The sequence below is a fragment of the Pinus tabuliformis genome, chromosome Q (assembly GCF_031772625.1).
Source record: "Pinus tabuliformis cultivar Carrire ecotype Pingquan chromosome Q, CPIR1, whole genome shotgun sequence".
Lineage (NCBI taxonomy): Eukaryota > Viridiplantae > Streptophyta > Pinopsida > Pinales > Pinaceae > Pinus > Pinus tabuliformis.
Window position 1 is genome coordinate 1,000,913,867 of NC_142296.1, and position 23,171 is coordinate 1,000,937,037.

A 23,171-nucleotide genomic window follows, 5' to 3' on the forward strand; every position below is an offset into this window, starting at 1 on the left:
TGAGCATATGTTCCCCCAGAGTTTAAGCTCATTAAAAAATGAACCCATCCTTTGGTAAATAACCATTGCGATCTCATAATCATCAGCTTTTGAGCCTTGGTCGTGTTCTTACCATCAACTCCACTCTTTTTTAGCTGATCATACGCCTCCATTTGATTGTTTACCCCTTTTTAGGAACAGTTGCGACGAGTGATTCTATTAGCCATCTTCTTTACACTGTCATGATTAAAAAGTTCCAAACCTTACCTGGAACTAGCTGCTATTCGAAAACATCACTCGTTCCTCAAAAAACGAGTCTCCTTTAAGCTCTTGTCATCTGACTCGTAAAATATGAAAATATTTCTGAGAAATTGGCCTCTCCAGCTCGTTAAAGTGATTGGAAGTGTCATCCCTCCTCTAGATTTTAATCTTTTTGGACCGGAGGGATAATTACACAAAAAGATCGAGCGCTTGTCTTGTTCGACTCATTAAAACTATCGAAAAGTCATCCCTTTCGTATTATTTTATACTTTTCGGACTTAAGGGATTATACTATGAAAAAGGATTACTGGAGTTTCCTTTCCGTCTCTTTTCAGACTCTCTAAAATTGAAAAGGACCGAGTTATCTTTGTCATTAAATTTGTTAAAACAATAGCGACAAACTTGTCCATGCAGACAAGAGCGAGTTTCACTGTCACTAGGCTCGTTAAAACATAGCGACAGGTTTGCCCGAAGGGAAAATTATAGAACAAGCATAGGTTATCCTCCTCAAGCTTGACAAAAATAAAGAGGTACTGGTCAGCAATGACCGGGGAAAAATTGGGAAGAAAACTTGAAGAAACTTTATTGGTAGGAGGTCGCTCTTGAACATGACACTTTCACTCCATCACCATGATTGAGTCGGGTTGGGTTATTCCGTTCACCGGTCATATCACCATTGGTCGTCTGTACCATCCATTTTTGGTGTTAATGCTACCAATCCATTTCAGTGTCGCCGATATGTTCAAGAGAAGTCGCTCAGAGAATTCACTAACCCAGCTTATGTCTCATCCACTGCAATACCTTCACGCTTCATTCTTTCATGACCGCCCCCTCGAACCTTGTATCATCAGATCGTTTTCACCTCCACAAAATCATTTGCTCCGTTTCGTGTCGTAGATGTGGGATTCATTAAGGCCCTCCTACGACGGGTCACTTCTTGTCGACATCAGCTCATTATCCAAGAAGTTTTCTTAGGAACAACCCTTTCAGTACTTTGAAGCTTGCATGCCTCAATGGCAAGTTTCTCACTTCCGCCGATAGGTTTACATCAATGGCCTTCGACCGAAAGATTTTGCGTGGTGTTCAATATCGACTTATGTATTCGCACCACGTAAATTGTACTGTCATACCTTGAGGGTCATTTTCATTATCGGTGATTCCTCTCGCGCCTGTTAACAACTTACATCATTGGATGGTAATCAGGCGATGTCTTTCCATGTTCGACATCAGAACATCCTTTCACATGGATCAACTTGTACTTTGGGCGAAGATTGAACGAGTTTGAAGACCCCGGATCTAGTTTCATCCATCCGGGTTGCGATATATTCAGGAAAAATAAAGACATCAAATGTACATCATAGCTGCATAGATAATCATCCAAGCTAAGGGATGATGGCTCTACCAGAATCATCAGTCTGTCACACAAACAGTTGTTTGTCATATGTACATGAAAATGAATTTATAAAGCTGAGCATGGGAATGCCTGCCTCAGCTAGATCATGAAAATATTATGAAGATAATGTATTGTATTGTATCTTATTACAGGTCACCTTCTAGTTCGAAAAACCTCGGATCCTCATGATAAAGCATTTCACTCGACATCAGAAGATTTACGACCTCATGCTTTAGGGAGCCACTGTTATAGACATATTTGGGCACTGCAACCCCAATCTCATATGTCCATAAACCAAGGACTTCTAAGCCCCTAAAAGTGTTGCTTCATACCCTAAAGGAACAAGGTCAACTGATTACATCATCTCCCAGAAGTTCTCCCTGAAAAGCTACTCAGAACTGGTCAAAACTGGACCATACAGACTGCTCAGTGCTAAGGGTGCGATGCATCTCACCTAGCAGAAAGTGCGATGCATACTGAAAAGCCCTTCTGTAGGGTGCGATGAGCGAGAGTAGACAAATGGCAGAGGCAGTTGGCTAGGTGGAAACCTAGAGAATTTTCTAGAAACTGCCCATTTGACACTTGCCTCTTTGAATTCGCCCAAGGATGAGTAAGAGATCCTGAAATTTCCAAGTGGAACCAAGAACTATCAGAGAAATGACACTAATCAAAATCCCAGAAGCTAACTCACCCACCTGCAAATATCTATATATGGATCCCTCATCCTAGAGATCCAGAGGCTGGAACTTTGTATTTTGTAAGGAAGTGTTGTTGGTTTCTTTGTGGAACATCATAGTGTTGGGTGATCTAAGCTTTTCATGAGGTGAAGAGGGCTTTCATGCTGGGAGGATGGCGCTGGGTCAGACCAATGGGTTGTAATCCTCTCTTCTACTACTTCTATCAATAAAGCTATTTGAGTTTTCCTCCATATTCTTGTATATTTCTGAATCTTGTATTGATATATGCATTTGTATGGTTGATATACATCTGATCCTATATTGTTTATGGTTATAGATCTCTATGCTTTGATGGTATTATGCTGCTTTGAATCTACAGGTGTTCTTTGAAGCAGGACAAGTAAGGAAGGAGTGGCAAAGCTCTGTCAAAGGAGGGAGGAAACAAGCAAGGAGCCAAGCGAAAGACTGAGGTTGGTACTCTCTGCTTCTCTCTCATCTATTTCTCATAAAGGAAAACACAAGTAACTTTAGTTTGTTTGTTTCTAAGATAGCTACCCGTCTTAGTGGGACTAGCAGCTCTGAATGGACACTAGTTTTTCCGATAACAAGGTGTCTATTCCCTTGAATGTCCCTGTTGCTTTTCTTTCTCGATATGTTCTATATCTTTAATCGATTTCTGACCAGAGGTTGTCTTGCAGGTAAACCTATCCGCACATCAGTTTTGTTCGTGATTGCATTGGAAAATGCGGAGTCCTCACCATTTGCTCCCTACGATTTCTTATATGTTGGAATCTACTCTTGGTTCCTACTGCTTCCACTATGAAGTATTACACATGTAAATTTCATGGTGGTCGGGGTTGAGGCTTGACCATTACTCTTTGGTTCTTATTTTGTTTAGACCTGGGTATAAAGTTGGGTTGGGTTTTCAGTAGCATGCCGAGGGGTTTATGGTAGCAAGACCCAATCTTATAATCTTAAGCTTTCCTTTGCAATTTATATGAGGATGCTGGCAAGATAGAGACAGGGTTTGATAGTAATTTTTATGGTTATGATTAGTCTTAGGCGACCAGAATACTGTTCCGCTATAAGTGTAATCAAACTGTTATTATTGTAATGAGTGTATTTAAATTTTTTAATGAGTTTGGAGCTTCATATCATGTGTGATCCACCGCTATTGGCTGAGAATATGCAATATCTCTTTTTTCTTTTATTACTGTTTTCTTTGATTCAAACTCATATAAATAGATGCTGGCCAATTAGCATATTTTAAGTGGGTTTTTGGCATGTAAAAGGTTTGGCAATTCTGTGATTATAGTGAGTATAATCCTTTTAAGTTTTGGTGAAAGCTTCGAAGGGACAATTTGCATTGTAAAAGAAAAGGGACTTCTACAGTTTTATAATTAGTATAATATATATATATCTTATACAAAGAAATATATTCGCACACAATGTTTGTGTTTATTGGTTGCTACTTAAGTTTGTACTGTACAGTCTTAGCATCTATACTTATCTTAACATTTTCTTAACTGTGTATTGGTTCAGATATAAAATTTGAAAATACTGTACTATAACAATACTTTATAACTTGTATTTTGCTTTAGGGAATCGTTATATTTCACTTACTTGTCTTCCTGTTCACGAGCATATAATTCTTTGCAAACTTGTTAATTTACTTATTTATCTATCACTAGTAATCTACATTTATAACTTTCTGAGAGCAGGTTATGTTACTGGTCTGTCTAAGACTTGAGAAATTATATATGATCTTCAAAAAGCTTGCTGTTAACTAATCTGTCTAAGATTTGAAATTTACATATGATCTTCAGAAAGCTTGTTGTTTACTTATCTTTCTGAAAGTCTCTCCTCCCAACTATGAGTCTGGCAATCACGTCCAAACTCTCCCTTGAGCACTTTCTGTCTTTCACACTGGATTATATCTAGTTATAGTCAGTTCCTTGGGCCTTAGGACTTCCCGTCTAGCCTCAAGCTCTGTACTTTCTTCTTGACTATGTTGAGCAACTTTCCCACTGGTTTGTTCCACCTAGCTCTAGGATAGCTTTTTGCTTCTCTCCCCCTCTTTATATTTCCCTTTCCAAGTAGAAGGTAATTTCTTGGTAATCGTTTCTTTTAATTAAAACAAAACAATTTCTATCTTTTTAAAGTATTATTACCAATAATTTAGGTAACCACAATATATGTTTCTTGGCCTTCCAACCTTAATCAGTTAATATTTAACATCAAAATGTAATAAAACTTAAAATAACATCTAATAAAAATCAACTTAGTAATCTCAATAGTGTTACAATAATAATAAAATATTTTAATATAATTATTATAGTTTTTAAAAACAAAAATACCAATTTAAAATCAATAAAAATATTAAAACTATCTCCTAACTTTTCGCACGCACCTATTCGATATTTTAGTCTCTCAAAATTTCCCGGGGATACCGTGACATGAATATAACATTTGAGCTTGATGCGTATAGTGAAATTTCTATTTAAAATGTTTTTGGTTTATAAGTTTTTGTTTAATTCAATTATATTTTTATGTGGTTGTGAAAATTCCATATAAAAACGTAACTAAGTATATTTTATCAAAAAGATAATTATTTATTTATAATTATTATAAAAAGGGATGGAAATTTCTATTTAAAATGCTTTTGATTTATAAGTTTTTGTTTAACTCAATTATATTTTTATGTGATTGTGAAAATTCCATATAAAAACGTAACTAAGTATATTTGATCAAAAAGATAATTATTTATTTATAATTATTATAAAAGGGATGGGATTTAAATTTTATGAAAAGTAAGTTTATGTGAATAATTATCAATTATAAATTAGATATTGACATTATCAATATATACATGTTAAAATATAAGACTTTAATTATGTCTATTAATAATACAAAAATAAAATATGAATATATTAAGAAAAAATAAATAAAAGAAGGTTTTATTTTATTGAGAAGAGAGTTTAGGATTTTACAAAAAATTGTTTATGTATAAATTTTTGGTGTTTTGTCAAGCATGACCATTTTCTGGGTGAAGATTGTGCCTTATGGGGGCGCATATTGAAAATCATATATTTTTTCAGGGGCGATATGAAATATAGCCTCAAGCAATGAGGAAAGCTGCTATAAGGTAGAGGAAAGACAACAGTCATGGGTCGCAAAGCGCGACTGAAGCAGATTAAGAAAATGAATCGAAAAGAAGAGGCATAAATTGTTTCCATGTTTAAAGAGGTTTAGGCTGCAACTAAGAAACTGAGAAGTCTAGCAGAAAACAAAGAACAAATCGAGGTTGATTGGTGTCGCATGGATCTGCTACCACCTCCTATGTTTATTGACTCCCTAGCTTTGAGTTTCATTCAACAAATAATTGATAAAACATTTATGTGCAAGGTAGCAAAAGCTACAACTTCCAAGGAAGCATGGAAGATCTTGAAAGAAGAATTTTGTGCAAGGGGAAGTGACATGCAGCATCAAGATGTGTCACAGTCTGTTGAGTCAGCCACAGATCAGAGAGTAGATAAGCAAGACTCTGAGAGGAAAATAGATTTGGAGAATCCCACTCAAAAGTGGACAATGTTCATCAAGACCATAAAATTGAAACATATTATGCAACCATGCATATGGATGAAGAAGATGCAACAAAGATTGCAAAGAGAGAAGTTAAAGCTTCTGTATGTGAAGCAGAGCAAGAGCATTTAAATGCTCAAGGACTCCACTATAACGTGGATGGTGTAGATGATGGCGAATCCCACTATGATGAGACACATGTAGATGTTGATTACAAAGTGAGATGTGAATTTCTGAATCCAACCACAACTTATGGGTTTGGTGAAGTTGAAATTGTTAATGAAATTGTCAATGAGCACATGGATGCTTGGATATCCCACCATAGTGTGGATGAACATTATGTTGATGTTATGTGTGGTTTCGTTTTTTAAATAGGGATTGATTGTGGAAATATGGTAAGCACCATGTTTGATGAAGTATTGAAGGTTGAAGTTGCCACTGTAGCAGTGAGATATGAAGCAGTTGGAACTGTGCATGAGGCAGTATGTCATCTAGCAGCACTTAATGATCAAGAACAAGATAAAGTGATTGAATAGTTATTTATGAGAATATCCACATACCACATAATAGTGGAAGATAGTTTCAGTGAAGTTAAAAAGAAGGCAGAGAAGGAAGAGCTAGAGTAGGAAGCTCTCATTGAAGAGTATAATAAAGATGTTTTTAACATTGTTTTTGAATATGTAGGTGTTCAGAATAACATGGGCGAAGAAATTGAAAACAAGGTTGTTAATAAGTTTGATGCAGATTTGAAGCTCATTGAAAAAATGGATTTAGAAACCAATTGAACAAATTGATCAGAGCATTAAAGCGGCAGCTAGAATAAAAGAATTGAATGAAATGGTGAATAATGATATTGAGTGTGCAAATTACAGGAAGAAAGAAGAAATACCTGATATTGATGTTTTTGAAAACAATGAAGAATGCATTAAAATTGTTTTTCAACAATGGAGTCAAGAAGAGATAAGATCCCTCTATCAAGAGATATGGAAAAAAGAAAGACATGAATATGAAGCACAAAAAGCAAAGGGAATAAGACAATTTGAAGATGGAGAGTTATGGAAACAGTCCATAGTTGAACGAATTCTTGAAGAGGAAGTTGTAGAAGATCGCTTCAGATCAAATATTTCAAGACAAGTCAAAGAAACATTGCAACAAAAAACAAGTAAAGAAATATGGAGCCTACAACAAGATTGCACAAGAGAGAATGAAGCAATTTCAAGGATATAAAATCTGGAAGAAACAAAAAAAAATGAAAAATTGTAAAAGTTTTGAGTGATTGTAAGCGTAGCTGAGACATAGACCAGCAAACATGTTTGAGTGATAATAGAGTCAATTTCTATTTTAAGCCTAGCAGGCATGGTTAAGTCATGTTGAGTCATGTTTGAGTTATGTTGAGTCATATGGTCATAATTAAGGGGAAGTGTTAGAAATTGTAATGACTTCTATATGCCAGAGTTGGCTAAATTTAAAGAGTCAGTTAACTGAGTCAAGTCAAGTGAGTTAGAGTTAAGTTATATTTTAGCAAAAGTCGAATCAAGTTTGTGTGATCAATAGAGAGGAGCAACAACTCCTATGGTTTATGTGTGTTAATTTTGTGTTTCTTCTCTCTGTCTTTCCAACACGCATTGCATACTCTGGAACTTTATAACTGCTACATACTCCAATCAGAAACTCTTCAAAAAAATTGGTGTGATTTTGCATACGATTGAATACATGTTTATCTATTAACAAATTGGCCCATTAATTTCAAATAAATTACATTGAGAAAGGCCCAAGGGTAATGGTCTCACTAGGTCCCTGCCACTGTGGTTTGGATGTGAGTCTCGTCTTGAGGAAAGAGTCTTATTAACCCAAAGTATGTTATCTTCATATTCAATCTATCACCAAGCATAATGTGTTCTCCTTTAATGCCTCTATGAATTATTTGCAACTGCTTGTTAACCCAAAGTATGTTATCTTTAGATTCAATCTCTCACCAAGCAAAATGTTTTCTCCTTTAATGTCTCTATGAATTATTTGCAACTGTGAATCCTCATGAAGATAAAGAAGACCACGAGCTATTCCCATTATGATGTTATAGTGTTTTTTCCAGTTAAAATGTCTCTTCTTGACTGGATCTATATTTGTATTTCAAGAATACCAAATTTCAAAACTTTTAAGTAATCAATCTCATTTAATTTATGAAAAATTGATCATCTATTTTTCATCAAGAAAAAATCCAAAATGACATACCAGACAGGAAGGTGTTGTTGGAAGTAATGCTTCCATGTAATGTGTGAGTTGTCATTGTGAATCCCTAGGTGTCAATCTAGAAGTAGTCAGTTCCCTATGCGTGAGTTGTAATAGCTATCTAGATATGTCGTTGTCAGTGATCTAGATACTATAAATATGTAACTCTTGAAATCAATAAATTATATTGTGTTTGGTGTTGTGTTTAATCGATCTCTCTCACTCTCTCTCATATTTCTAACATGGTATGAAAGCTAGATCTAGCTTGATTCCCTCACGGGAAAGCCAGGAAGATGTGAAAGAGCATTGAATTTTATTTCTATGTAAATAAGTTAGAGTAGGAGTGTTGTTTTGTTAGTGGTTGTGAAATTTATATGTCTTTGTAAAGTTTTTGTCTGGAGTGTGCGTTAGAATTGGTTCGAATCACCTTGTTTCTCGTCTCGAACTCAGATACATCGCATTGTACGCAGTCTCTCCAGGAACTGGCACTTCCAGGATGGTTTCCAGCGCTTGTGTGTTGTTTGTTTCGTAGTGTTGAGTCGCTGGGTTCCTTGTTGGGATGTTCTTGTTGACCGCTACTGAGATCTGAAAGTCGAGACGCGCCACTGAGTTCCATCAACCAAAATCATCCAAACGTCTGCTACGATGTTAGTTCTAGTTGCAGAGCCCAGATTTGTGATTCTGAGAGGGCACTCTCGGGGAAATCTGAGATTCTCGATGGCGACCTCAAACAACTACTGCAACATCCGAAAAACGTGCCACTGTTTGTCAAAATTCTCGGTGTAACTTGCATCGCCATTGCCCGTGTACATGTGAAGAACTCCCTCGAGATTATTGCCTCTGCTTTTGTGAAGCGTGTCGTTGTCCATTGCCATTCCGAGGACTTCAATTGAATGGTGCTGCATTTCAATGCCCCAATTGTCGATTGATAAATTTGAGTGACACAAATGTGAATGTTAGAGTGAGGATTCGAGAACAAGAAGATAAAATTCTGTCTCATGTACCTGAGATCTCATTTGCAGATGTCATTACACTGCTGGTCTTCTTGTTTGGTTTTCAAACAACGGAGTAATGGAACCATGTCCAGCCTTGCCGCAAATTTCCACTGCGTGTTGTGGCTCTTCAACGAACACTATACAGACACTCATTGTGATGTCCGTTTCTTTTAATATGATGATGGGACTATCCTCGTAAGTTTCGGATGGCATGCCCAATTTTGAAAATCCTTGATAGGTTAGGTTTGTTGAAATCAGGTTTCAAAATATAAACAATTGTAATGAGACGGGGCATGTTATTGTGACATCTATCTTATTTGGGATCTTCATCTTCCAATTTCTTTTTCCATAGAATTATTTGTTGGTGTTATTTTGATTTTATAATAATGGTTTCTCGAGAGGTTAGAAAATGAAAAAGGTTGTTGGTAGAATTTTTAATGGAAAAAAGGAGTTGTTCCTAAAATAAAATAAAAAGTCAAATGAAGCAGAACCACAAAGGACAGACCAACTATTCAATAGATTAATGTGACTCGTCGTGCTCCGAGAGCATTAGTCATAGATAGTTCTTAATAAATTCAAGCTGGTGTGACCCGTCGTGCTCCGGGAGCGTCAGTACAGGTTATTTTATAAGGTCAAGTTGTAGAATTGTCTGTTGAAGACATTCTGTATCCAGAATGTTGTCCTAGATAACTGATGAATGCTGCGGAGGGCCATGGATTCACAGATGGTGGCAATTCCATAGGGTGGTTCAGTATCAAGACTGACCCGTTGCGCTCCAGGAGGTTGAAAAGCATCAATTCTACAAAGTTCATCAACCATGGTCAGAGGCGGTTATGTTTTAAATGGAGGTCAAGTGATAGCTGAAAGATGTGGTGGTGAAAGAACAATATTTACAAGATTCTAGAGTGGATGTGGGTGCTGATGATGACCATATCAGGGAACTTTGACAAAGATTTATTTATTGTTGTAATGTGAGTTTTTTATATTTTCTACATGTAAGCATTAAGGGAGGGTGTTGGAAGTAATACTTCCATGTAATGTGTGAGTTGTCATTGTGAGTCCCTAGGTGTCAATTTAGAAGTAGTCAATTTCCTATGCGTGAGTTGTAATAGCTATTTAGATATGTCGTTTCCAGTGATCTAGATACTATAAATATGTAACTCTTGAAATCAATAAATTATATTGTGTTCTCACTCTCTTTCATATTTCTAACAAGTGTTAAGACAATCCAAAATGACATACCAAACATGAAGGTGTCAAGACTATTGTTTCACAAATACTCATACACAAGCAACCTTTCTAATCCCTCGGCACAACACTTGAGTAGCTTTACTAGATTTCATCGTTGAACATTAGTCACAAGCTTCACTTCATTCATAAACTCTGGTTTTCCCTGTCTAGATTTTATAAACAACTTCTTCATTGTTATTTCTTTTCTTTCTCTTATTATTCCCTGGAAGAATTAGTCCATCAACAATCCATGGAAAAACCCCTCTTCTTGTTCCTCCACCTGGAAGATGATGTAAAGTGATAGCATTAAACTTACAAACAATAGTGGGTAGGTAAATACGTTGTATACAGGGCCAAAGCCCCCCTCTCCAAGCTTCATGTTTCTGTGAGTGCTTCTAAGGTGAAGAGAATTTGCTCACACTCGATTAGCCTCAATTATGGACCAATAACATGTGTTTTTACATTTAAAAAAAGAAAAGGTAAAAAAGATCTAATTTCATTAGATAAAATTAAATAAAATAAATTTAGATGGGTGGGGTTAAACATAGGCTAGATTATAAATTTATTTTTATCTCTAAATTATAGATTTAGGGAATATTTTGAAAAAAGATAAATAAGAGCTTGATCAATTATTATTAAAATCTGAAATTAAGATAAATTCTGCTCAATTCTACCTTCATTCCGCTCACAGGTTACTTGGTTCCGTGAAAAGATTATTTTAGTTTGTTCCTCAGGGCAAACAAATCGACCATTAACGCTACAAAGACCCCTGCCACAATCCCCAAAGAACTTTCTGTAGAGCAAATCATGTTTATTTGCAGACATTGAAATTACAATCAATTTGTAATTCCACAAAAGCGAGAAATCATAAAGTTAGATGTGGCCGAGAGAGATTAATTGACGTGGTGGGTGAAGCTCCATTCGCTTGAGTCGTCTGGGCAAGAGGAATTTCCCCTGAGGAGTTAGAGAATGGAAGTGGAAATGGACTAGTACTACTTGCTACAATACTAATGTTAAAAGAAGGGTATAATTCATATCGAATCCCGCAGCTTCCCGATAGTGCTCGGGTCTTCCATTAGAGAACGACATCCGATAGTTGAAAGCACGATCTGCAGTACTTTTTGGATATATCTCTTCAACATTGAACTAAACGGTAAAGCCATCGCGTAATATTCTTTTTTTGTATACGGTTAAAATGGACGAAATTTGCCTATAAATATTTACCGTGGTATCTATTCATAGTATTTGTTTTTGTTTTTCAAGGGAAAACAATAAAATAAGATTTCTACAAAATCTATCAAGCTTATAAAATAGGATAGGAGCTAGGCATTTGGATCATCTTGAGTTCTTTATCCTAATGTGTCTTGTTGAGAACTTGGCAAGGCCAGTTTTGGTTTGATCTCCCGGACAAAAACCTCATGGGTGTAATTTCTCTGGTGGATCCATCTAGGGTCCATGTTTGTGCTTCATTGTCTTTGTTTTGATATTTGATAAATAGTTGTGCATGTCACAGCTTGTACTATTTTCTTTAATTAATAATATAAATAAAGAGTTGCATTTCGAAATTTGTGTTCTTATTTCTTACTGAAAACTCTTTATTTAAAACACTAGAGTGTACTAGATCTATTAAATTTTTTAACATTTGGGATATTACAATGGTATTAAAATTGAGCATTCTATCAATCTAAAAGTTTTATGGAGGGATTTTCGGTGAATTTCATTCTAACCCTAGCCGACATTTCGATCTTAATATCACCTAGTTGGTCTCTTTCGGAAGCAGAAGAAAAAAACAAACATAACAACAACAAAAAAACATTTGATTGTTTTCTAGGTTCAAGGATATTGGTCTCTAGGCTTCTCATCAAGGTTTATCTCATCTGGATTGAGACTGTCTTAATCACTTTCAAACATCGAAGGTCCAGATCCATCACAGATCAAGCATATTTTGATATGATTCGTGACTTTGGTAGAAGATCGAGGTCGTTGCACAGAAGGCTGAGTAGCCCTCGAGAAAGACGCAAGGTGAGCGACCGACTTTCGACGAATATAGAACGTTCGAGTGGCGTGGAATGTTGGAGCAGCGTTTGAGATCGTGGGCATGATGACTGAGATTTGACGCTGACAGGCCATATATCGCCGAGGAGCTTCAACGATCACATCTCACCTAAACCATATACATTTATGCTCATGGTATAATATTAGTTGCTCACAACACGACAAAAGAGGCGCTGTGATTACGCACAAGGACGAGGCCCATATTATTAGTAAAACATCTTAATTATTGGAAAGCCTAGGGTCTCCCTTTTCATAGGACAACAACATTAATTTTGAAGGCATCAGATATGATAATAATTGAGAAAATAATCCTTGCACCAACGTGATTTGCAAGCCGACAAAAGGCATAAAACCTGGGTGCTTAATTAGAAAGGCGACAATTGGTGAATTAAACTATGATGAGGATCGATTCATAAGTTGGCGGACGTAGAAGAATGTCAACGTAGAAATTAAGGCCGATTTGAGTGGTTGGCGTTTGAACAGGCTTGGTTGAGACCATATTTGCCATGTGCGATGACTAGTGTGCAATGAAGCCATCCATGTGTGCATTGATACAACCCAAATTTTGGAAGCATCCTTGTGCAGAGGTCAATCTCACAATTGCCTCTTGTCTTAGCAGGATCATAGCTTTAAGAACGCCTCTATTGCCTTACACTAATGGCCTCATGAAGGAGATATCGCAGCTTGTCTTAGCAGGATCATAGCTTTAAGAACGCCTCTATTGCCTTACACTAATGGCCTCATGAAGGAGATATTGCAGTTGATAGTGGAAACCCTTGGGTTGAAGAAAATGATGCTTTTTACCTTTCAGAGGCGGCACAAAATTTTAGAACTCATGGAAGAGTTCAACTTTCACACCTTTATGATGAATTTGGAATGTGATGACTTAATCTTTCAGTTACTCCAAACCTTAATTTACACTAGCATTACACTAGCTCATCCTGACCATGTCAAAACAATAACGCAAAAGATTGTGTCCTTGTTCTTAGAAGGAGATGCTGACATTTGCAAGATACTAAGATCCAAACTATTGACCATTTGGAGAAAGGAACTATTTGTATCACAAGCTGCCTATGATCTGGTCAAAAAGATGGACATGCAAAACATAAAATTTCTCAGAAGGGTGTTGAATAAGAAGAGACGAAAACGATTGATGGAGGAAGCAAGAACAAAGGAATAAAACTTGTAGCAAGAATGAACTAAGAAGGAGAGGACTATGCTTTATCTGCAGGGGACCTTAGGCACTTAACCATTCATGGCTAGGTGACAGGAAGGAGGCAACAAGGGCATAACAGTTGGAGACTCCTTCATATCATGGGGATTCATCCATAGTTGGGTTCGTCGGTTTTCAAGAGAGCACACATGAAGGGTATAAGCAGTGAAGTACAAATGGTGAGGAACAACAAAATGTTATTCAAAGAGAATTGCAGGACAAAATAATGATAATCAACTAGCATGGAAAAGTACAAGGGGAAAGGAAGGAGGTAATGCTTCCTAATGATGTGGTAAACTCTTGTATAGCTGGGTCCATAGATCTCCAGGAGGACATCCATGAAGAGTATGAGAAATCAAGTGTAGATAGCAGCCCACTAGTGCATCCATGTTTGACAAAAAGAGGGGATGAACAACAGATTGTCCCTACAGGTGGAGAAGGCCAGGGAAAGACATTCAAGGAGACTTAAGTGAGGAGCCAATAGTAGTAAACCAACATGATGAGCATGATCATGAGGGGCAAAATGAAAAACATAGTATGTAGGATGAGCCATTTCCAGAGAGTCGGTCAAAGGCTCAAGTTGAAGTTGTGATAGTTGGGCATCTGGTGCAGACAAATGCAAACACATTCAATTAGGGTACCAAAATTTCCAAGAGGGGACTAACGAGGAAAGATTAAGAATTTCAAGATAGATCTTATGATGCTGAAGCAGAGGATTCAGATGGTCTGAGGCACTGCCTTACAGGAGAATAGGAAAATTGAGGAGCTCATAGGAGTATGTGTCGAGTCAACATTCAAGTTTTCTAGTATTGAGGAATGACTTAGTTCCTCACAAGGAAGCAATAGGAGTACAATTGGGAGTTCCGGTGCAACCCTCTACATGAGTACATAGATAGGGCTTGCAACACTACCAACCCACATTTATACATTGGGGAGAGCAGGGTAGAGTTTTCCAAATGGATCATGTTGAGTGACCGAGTGCAGCAACATGAGAGGGGCATTGAGCAACATCAACATAGTAGATTTGTTCCATGTGCAAGTACTCATCCATCCGACGGGATGGATTGGCGAGAGATTATGAGTTGATACTCTATTGATGGGATGATTCTTAGGAGGATACTCTTAGCCAAGGGAATATCATAGCATGGGCCCTTGGGCATAGATAGTGATGAAGAGTTGAGGTGGTATCATAACCCAGAGGTCCTGGGACTTAAGTGGCATTGGCATCGAGGAGGATCTATTGATGGTAGGATTGGTCAGAGGATTGTTTGGGATCCAAGTATTGAAGGATCCTTTCAAGCCCGCTTAACAGGGAAGCATAGGGTAGCACAATGGTTTGTATGGGATTTTCATATCGATATACATATGCGTTTTCTATGGATATACGTGGATTTCTTGAGGGAAGGCAATCTAGGGGCACGAGGATTTGTAATATTCCCTTTTCTTAATATGGTCAAAATGGACAGAATCTTCCCATGGGTATTTACAATGGTATTTTCCCAGGGTATCTGCCCATGGTATTTGCCTTCGTTTTTCGAGAGAAAACAATAAAATAAGGTTTCTAGAGAGTCCATCAAGCCTATAAGAGGGGATAGGAGCTAGGCATTGAGTTGTTTATCCTAATGTGTCGTGTTGAGAACTTGGGGAGGTCAGTTTTAGTTTGATCACCGGGATGAAAACCTTGCGGGTGTAACATGTTTGGTGGATCCATCTGGGGTCCATGTTTGTGCTTTAGTGTCTTTGTTTTCTCATTTGATGAGAAACTGTGCATGCCATTGCACGGGCTCCAATATTATTGTATGGACATGTATTATTTTCTTTAGTTAATAATATAAATAAAGGGTTGCATTTCCAAATCCCTTCTTGTTTCTTGCTGAAAGCTCTTTATTTATAACACTAAAGTGTGCTAAATCCATTAAAATTTTTGATTTTCTGGGTCTTACACATTGACAAAACATGTAGCTGATCCTTTAGCGAATCCCTTATTTGCAAAATTGCAGGCCTCATCAGACATGTTGAAAAAACAGATTTGAAGTGGTGTTCCTTAAATTATATATGTTACTTGCACTAATTTCAATTACGTGAGCCAGATAACTCCCATTGGTGTCTAGCTTTGAAAAGAAGCTAAAGTTCTCGTAACACAGGAAGTAACTTTCTAACCAGTCTCGATCGCAGACATCTTTTCCAAAAAGTTGGAGAACACTATCGTTTGCTTGGTATGAACATATTGAGCATTCTTGTTGGGATATGTTTCCTGGAGGAGGCCATAGATTCTATTAGGACTTTTTTGTTGGAAGAAGTGTTGAACCTTGTTTGAGGTGTGTTTTTCAATAGATTGTGGCTAATAAAGCCTCTGCAAGTAAGATTCTCCCAAGTGAGGATTTTATTAGGCTCTACATGATAAAATCGTCACTTGGGAGAATTTTACTCACAAAGGCTTTATTGGCCCAGAAATATGTTCACTTTGTATGCTACATTCAAAGGATGTGACACATCTCTTTTTGACTTGTCCTATTGCTGCTGAAATATGGAATTTTGTCCTACAAACATTACCGATTAGTGGAAACTGGATCCAACTTTCGCTGGAGGCATGTTTTAAACACTGGTTTGTGACTCAACATGAGTTATGTTCCTTACCCTTTTATATCATTTGGGGAATTTGGCGTTGTAGGAACAAAAGGATTTTTGAGCACAAAAAGGTGATATAAGGCATACAATATTGGGGATTGCGGCATATTTCTTTTAAATAGGTCCTAAGAAACATGTAATAAATCCGAGGAACAATAAAGTTGGGTGCAGTGGAGGTTTGCCGTTACACCAAAACCCGCAGGTGATTGGTAAACATTACAAGCCAGTAACTAGGATCCCCAGGGTGGAAATTACGGATTCTATAGAGGTGCGGTGATTATTCCAACACCCCCCCTCAAATGCAACTCGGGGGAATCGAACCTGGGTCCAAGCTCTAATACCATGTGGAGGTTTGCCGTTACACAAAAACCCGCAGGTGATTGGTAAACATTACAAGCCAGTGACTAGGATCCCCAGTGTCACGCCCCTACACCTGCGGTAGTCTTTCAACTGCTTATAGCGAGGTGCGGCACCACCGAACACTTTCTTTTCACCAATACTTATGTCCATGGACTACGCCTAACATTCCACTTATCCTACTTAGTTTGTGTTTCGCAACCAAGTATTATTAATGTGTTCCTTTATACCAATGAATACCCATACACATTCATTATCAACAACATTATACAAGAGAAATGCACAACAATATAAAGGGAGGGGCAACTCCCTACAATATGAGTCTGCCCGAATCAATATATTATACAATCTTCACTTTTACAATGTACAAGTTAAATCTTGGGAAACCCCAAATTTACACTTAGCCAAATTTTCACAACTTCGGCAAACTCGGTTGCCCAGCTCGTCGGCACCTCCGCACGGTCGCCGCATGACTCTCCAACCCTTCGTTCACCTCGTCGCACAATCGTGTTGTTTGCCCAACTTGGGCGCGCCTCCAAGTCGCCACACACGGGCGCCTCTGCCCGAGACACACCTCCTTTCACAACCCAACACACCAACAAGTTTTCGTGCACACTTGCACGATGGGCGGGCGCTCACCCGAGTCGCCAAGACACCCACGCCAAGCCTTCGCACAAAACGGGCGCCACACGTTCACCGTGCATGCCTCGACTGATCACCGAGCACACCTTGCCCAACGCCTTCACCCAACTCCAAGTGCGTTTCCAAACCGTGCGGCTAAACCAAGAAGTGCGCATGAGATATGCGCCTTTACCTCCTCTTGTTCCTGCGCACAAGACTGCGCACTCTTCTCTTGGTGCGAAGTGATGATCGAATTCGTGATGTCCAAATGCTCTCCAAACTCATTACATTTATACTCATCGCAAGTGTGGGTGGGGCTTGCCGAGCCGACCACCCAACCATCGTTCACACACCCCTTAGCCATCATTCAACGCCCAACTTTATGTCGGCCTGCTCGCCATCGCAAGTCGGCCTCAAGTTAAACGCTCCACACTCTAATCCGGGTATAAAATCCATTGCATTTCATTTGTATCGCAGGTTTCGTCGCACCTCCGTCGCACAACTGCCGTGCACTCCAACTCATCGCCTACCCACACGCGCGCCTGGTTCGCCTGACGCCCAAACGCGTCGCACATCCACAGGACGTTACATCCTCCTCCACCTGAAATCGTTGTCGTCCTTGACAACATATCATCCTAGTAGCCATCCACCAAGATCATCAATATCCATGATGTCAACTCCTCCACATACTGCAACCATCTCTGCATCATATGTAGAACCATCGTCTCCACCATGTCTCGCCCCGGCAACCATCTGTCACCAAGATCACCATACCAAGGTATACACCTCATCGGTATGTCATCCATCAGATATCCTCTCAATCCATGATCATCGACCACCCTGTCACAATCTCCACATGCTGCTCCTCATCATGGAAGGCTGGCCCCTCCATCCAAGCTACATGCTCACTGCAACATCTCGTGTCGACCTCATCATGTGTCATCATGTGAACTGCTGCCATGATACTCCAACACAATGCTAACACATCTCTGCACACTTCGCGACCCCATGTCTGAACTAGTTGGGTAGCTAATCCAACTGTCACGCTCAAACCATGAGAGTGAACATCCTCATGCCATCATCAGTCGTTTCTCAAAACATCCCGTCACATCCTCAACTCGATCAAGAATCCATCTCCATATAGGTGTAAGCCATGCTCAGGTCCATGAAGTAGTCCTCATCTCATCTGAAACATGTTGTCCATGATGTTTAGTGTCAATGTGCTACATGAAATTAGCCACATCTATCCCAACATCATCCATATGTGTATCTCCTCCATATGAAGAGATCATCTCATTAATCTCCAACTCTCGGTGTGCCACATCCAGGTCCATGAAGTAACCTCCATCATATCTGCAATGTGCCATCCCTCAAGTCTGCCATAGAAACAAGTATACACCTGTCTCATCTATCCATGTGCTGTCCATGATCATAGATCAATCAACGCCCATGTGTCAAAAGTGGTTGAGTCTCGGCTCAACCCATGCCCAAGTGTCGCTACCAAGGCATCATCATCGTTGTAACTCCATTGCTCCAAAGTGTCCCCAAGTCCACCATATATGAAGTCCCCAAAAGTCACAACAATCTCATGTCATCATGAGCTCCATAAGTCATCCCCAACCAACATCCTAGCAAGCATACAAGTCTCGGCCCAAAGGTCTCTGCAAGATGCCTCAGCTCCCCATGTAGTAGGAATGCTCCATAGTCTGCTCATAACTCCCTCCAAGTCCATGGCCTTGTTGTACAAGAGTGCACAACCTCTCCATCGACTCATAAGTAAAACATCTCCATGTCACATCAGCAAATCTACCTGCACAACATCCCTGCCTTGGCACTCCTCATTGGATGCCCATAAGTGACACCTCTACAAGTGCTCCCGCATAATGTCTCTGCATAAGACTGCCATGCTCCATGTCTCCAACCTGATGTCCATGACTAAGTTGCCCATGTAGTCCAACCAAGTAGACCCATCACAACAATCGATCATCCTCATCCAAGTCTGCAACCTTCGGTCTAGTGAACTCGGTCACCCAACCATATCATCATCATCATGAGTCCCTTCCGTCATAGATCCCTCACTAAAGGTTCCACCAAGACTATCTCTTGGTCTCGGCCATGAGAAGTCCACCCAAACATCATCGTACCTCAAGAGTGTGCCCTTCAATCTGTCCATGAGTCATGCTGGGCACTTAGCCAAAATAGCTAAAGCATGACCCAATCCCCCACAACAATCATCATGTTCCTCCCTTGTCACGGGCCTTTGCACCTTCTACCATAAGGTCACAAACAACCCCAACAAGCCCTGGAACAGTCAACAATCCTTGCTTCTCCATACAAGGTCTCATCATAGTCGTCCATGGTAAGATGCTCCCTTGCATCGGCAAACTGACTTTGCCCTTCCCTGCATACGGTCCATCTACCAAATGCTCAAGTGAAACACAAGTATCAATAATACTTACATCATCATCATGAGGCTCCTCCATGTGAGTATCCTCATCCATCCATGTCTGCAAACTGCGCGATCCTGGTCCAGCTTGATCATCCTCAAGTTCATCCTCCATCGTTGTCACATCTACAACATTCTCAATCATCACGGCTTCCTCTTCCTTGTTAGCACAATCTGCAACTTCGTCTTGCTCCATTGTCCAATAAAGTTGAAGAAGTTTGTCTTCAACAGTCTTTTCCAAGACTTCAAGTTCCTTTCGAATCCGGGGGTTCTATTCTTTTATCCACTTCAACCTGTATAAGGTAAGCAAGAGCTTCCCTTCGCATTCTTCCAAACTTGCCATGCCTTGATGTTCAGCTTGGTCCAGGCACTAAGCTTCACCTCTGCTAAACCTGTTTTCGTTCACTAGCTTCACTAAGTTCCCTGCAACCATGAACCAGCCCTTGTTCCACTTGTATGTGAAACTAGCTTCCTTCACCTGCAAGTACCTGATTCCACTGTCATCAACTGTCAAGTGCATCCACACCTGCACTTCGTCACGTACCAGCTCTTATACCAACTTCACTTCGGTGAAGTTGTGTAGCAGCTTCAACCTTCAATGCCCGAATCAGCTACTCTGATACCAACTCACGATAGTGTAGTGGGATCAACACTTCTTCATCAACCCGGATATCAGCTCTGATACCAACTGTCACGCCCCTACACCTGCGGTAGTCTTTCAACCGCTTATAGCGAGGTGCGGCACCAACGAACACTTTCTTTTCACCAATACTTATGTCCGTGGACTACGTCTAACATTCCACTTATCCTACTTAGTTTGTGTTTCGCAACCAAGTATTATCAATGTGTTCCTTTATACCAATGAATACCCATACATATTCATTATCAACAACATTATACAAGAGAAATGCACAACCGTATAAAGGGAGGGGCAACTCCCTACAATATGAGTCTGCCCGAATTAATATTTATACAATCTTCACTTTTACAATGTACAAGTTATCTTGGGAAACCCCAAATTTACACTTAGCCAAATTTTCACAACTTCGGCAAACTTGGTTGCCCAGCTCGTCGGCACCTCCACACGGTCGCCGCACGACTCTCCAACCCTTCGTTCACCTCGTCGCACAATCGTGTTGTTTGCCCAACTTGGGCGCGCCTCCAAGTCGCCACACATGGGCGCCTCTGCCCGAGACACACCTCCGTTCACAACCCAACACACCAACAAGTCTTCATGCACACTTGCACGATGGGCGGGCGCTCACCCGAGTCACCAAGACACCCACGCCAAGCCTTTGCACAAAACGGGCGCCACACATTCACCGTGCACGCCTCGACCGATCACTGAGCACACCTTGTCCAACGCCTTCACCCAACTCCAAGTGCGTTTCCAAACCGTGCGGCTAAACCAAGAAGTGCGCATGAGATATGCGCCTTTACCTCCTCTTGTTCCTGTGCACAAGACTGCGCACTCTTCTCTTGGTGCGAAGTGATGATCGAATTCGCGATGTCCAAATGCTCTCCAAACGCATTACATTTATACTCATCGCAAGTGTGGGTGGGGCTTGCCCAGCCGACCACCCAACCATCGTTCACACACCCCTTAGCCATCGTTCAACGCTCAACTTTAAGTCGGCCTGCCCGCCATCGCAAGTCGGCCTCAAGTTAAACGCCCCACACTCTAATCCGGGTATAAACTCCATCGCATTTGATTTGTATCGCAGGTTTCATCGCAAGTCTTTTGTTGCACATCCGTCGCACCTCCATTGCACAACTGCCGTGCGCTCCAACTCGTCGCCTACCCGCACACGCGCCCAGTTCGCCCAGCGCCCAAACGCGTCGCACATCCGCAGGACGTTACACCCAGGGTGGAAATTATGGATTCTATAGAGGTGCGGTGATTATTCCAACAGGTGCCTGGCAAAAGCTCTCGGTTGGATTCTTTGATGGACCCTGTTCCAACAGTCGATGTGGACGTGGTGCCCTCATTGTTACCGGGCCTGACTGTTATTACCATTTTTAGTGGGAGGGGTACCAACAACAAGATGAAAATCATTGCTCTATGGGGTGTGCTTTTCACGACGAACTGGTTAAACATCAATGATCTACCAGTATTCGAATATTCCAAAGGCTGCATAGATTAGACGAAGCAACGTAAATAGGGGCAGGCATTACTGCATGCATGTGAGCTAATCTGTGATGTAACCGGAGGAAAAATGGTGATGAACAATAAACTGATGAAATGAAATAGAATAGCTACTTGTTTTACTAAAAGTAGCCAAGTTTAAAAATATATACATTTTGAACAAGATGTTCGAACTGGTAAGGTCTGTCAAGGATTCTGATAAATATGGGACTCTGATAACATTGGTGGAATTACATCATGAAACACAAGAAGCAACGACCTAGATCGATGGGTAGGGAAATCAACAGATGGACGAGGGTTGCATAATCCACACATTGCTTTGAATTGGAATGGCAATGCCGAAAGTGATACTTCGGCGACAGATGATGTAAAATTGTGTGGAACGTTCGATCTTCTCTATGAATGACCTGCGATGGAAATGCAATCGAAATTAAAGGATCTGCATACAATGACCGGAAGATGTGGGGGAAGATTCGTTGCGATTAAAGAGGTATCAGAGTGTTTTTGGAAATTTGGATTGAAGTCAAAAAGTTGACTTACTCATTTCCATTCAATATTCAAAATATTGAAGAATACCTTAATGCTTACCTTACAAATCAGAAATAAGTTTAAGTTCAGAGTAAACGCTCCATAGGTTGGTGTATACATTGTTGAAGCCAGTCCAGACTCCACAGTTTTAGAGAGAAGGACATGGGTTTTTTTGCATCATAGGACATGTATGATGAGGATTAAGTATGAGGTTAAATGCTCTGTAAGTTGGATGTACTGTACATTGTCAAAATAAACAATGTCAAGTCGGTGAAATCCAAATTCACACGGCTATTTTCTTTCCAACCTCCAGTTGTCAGAACATGTAACTCTGCGAATGGAAAGTTGTAGTCTATCCATTAGTTTTGAGGGAATTTTGGCATATTTTCTGACGAATTTTGTTCAAAATTCTGAAAAGATTCGTGAGATCATGGAATTAAGTTATAAACTAGCCCCATGAATATAGATGGAAAAAACATATATAATAAAAAACATATAGATGAAAATATGATAAAAAGATAATTCTTCAGTCAAATTCCAATTAAAAACTCTTTTTGTGTTCTGCTAAATGCAGCATGTAAGTTATCTTAATAATATATTTTAGCAAATAAAACAACGATTTATCATATAGTCTATAATAGTTTTTATTATATAAAAATATTTTTTAATAAATATAATATTTTATTTTTTAGTTTATTTATTTAAGTTTTTTATTTAGAAGAATAGGTAATTAGACTAGTCTTTGATGTGATATAGAATTGATTTTAATCATTACCATTATAGTGTTTAAGTATGCATTTTTTATAAACAAAAAATAAATAGAAAATATAT

The 23,171-nt window shown here is 39.4% G+C and overlaps 1 pseudogene; it reads right to left on the reverse strand.

The window, feature by feature from the left end:
* Positions 1–7,681: 7,681 nt before the first annotated feature.
* LOC149222859 (cysteine-rich receptor-like protein kinase 43) lies at positions 7,682–10,725 on the reverse strand (annotated as a pseudogene).
* Positions 10,726–23,171: the final 12,446 nt, after the last annotated feature.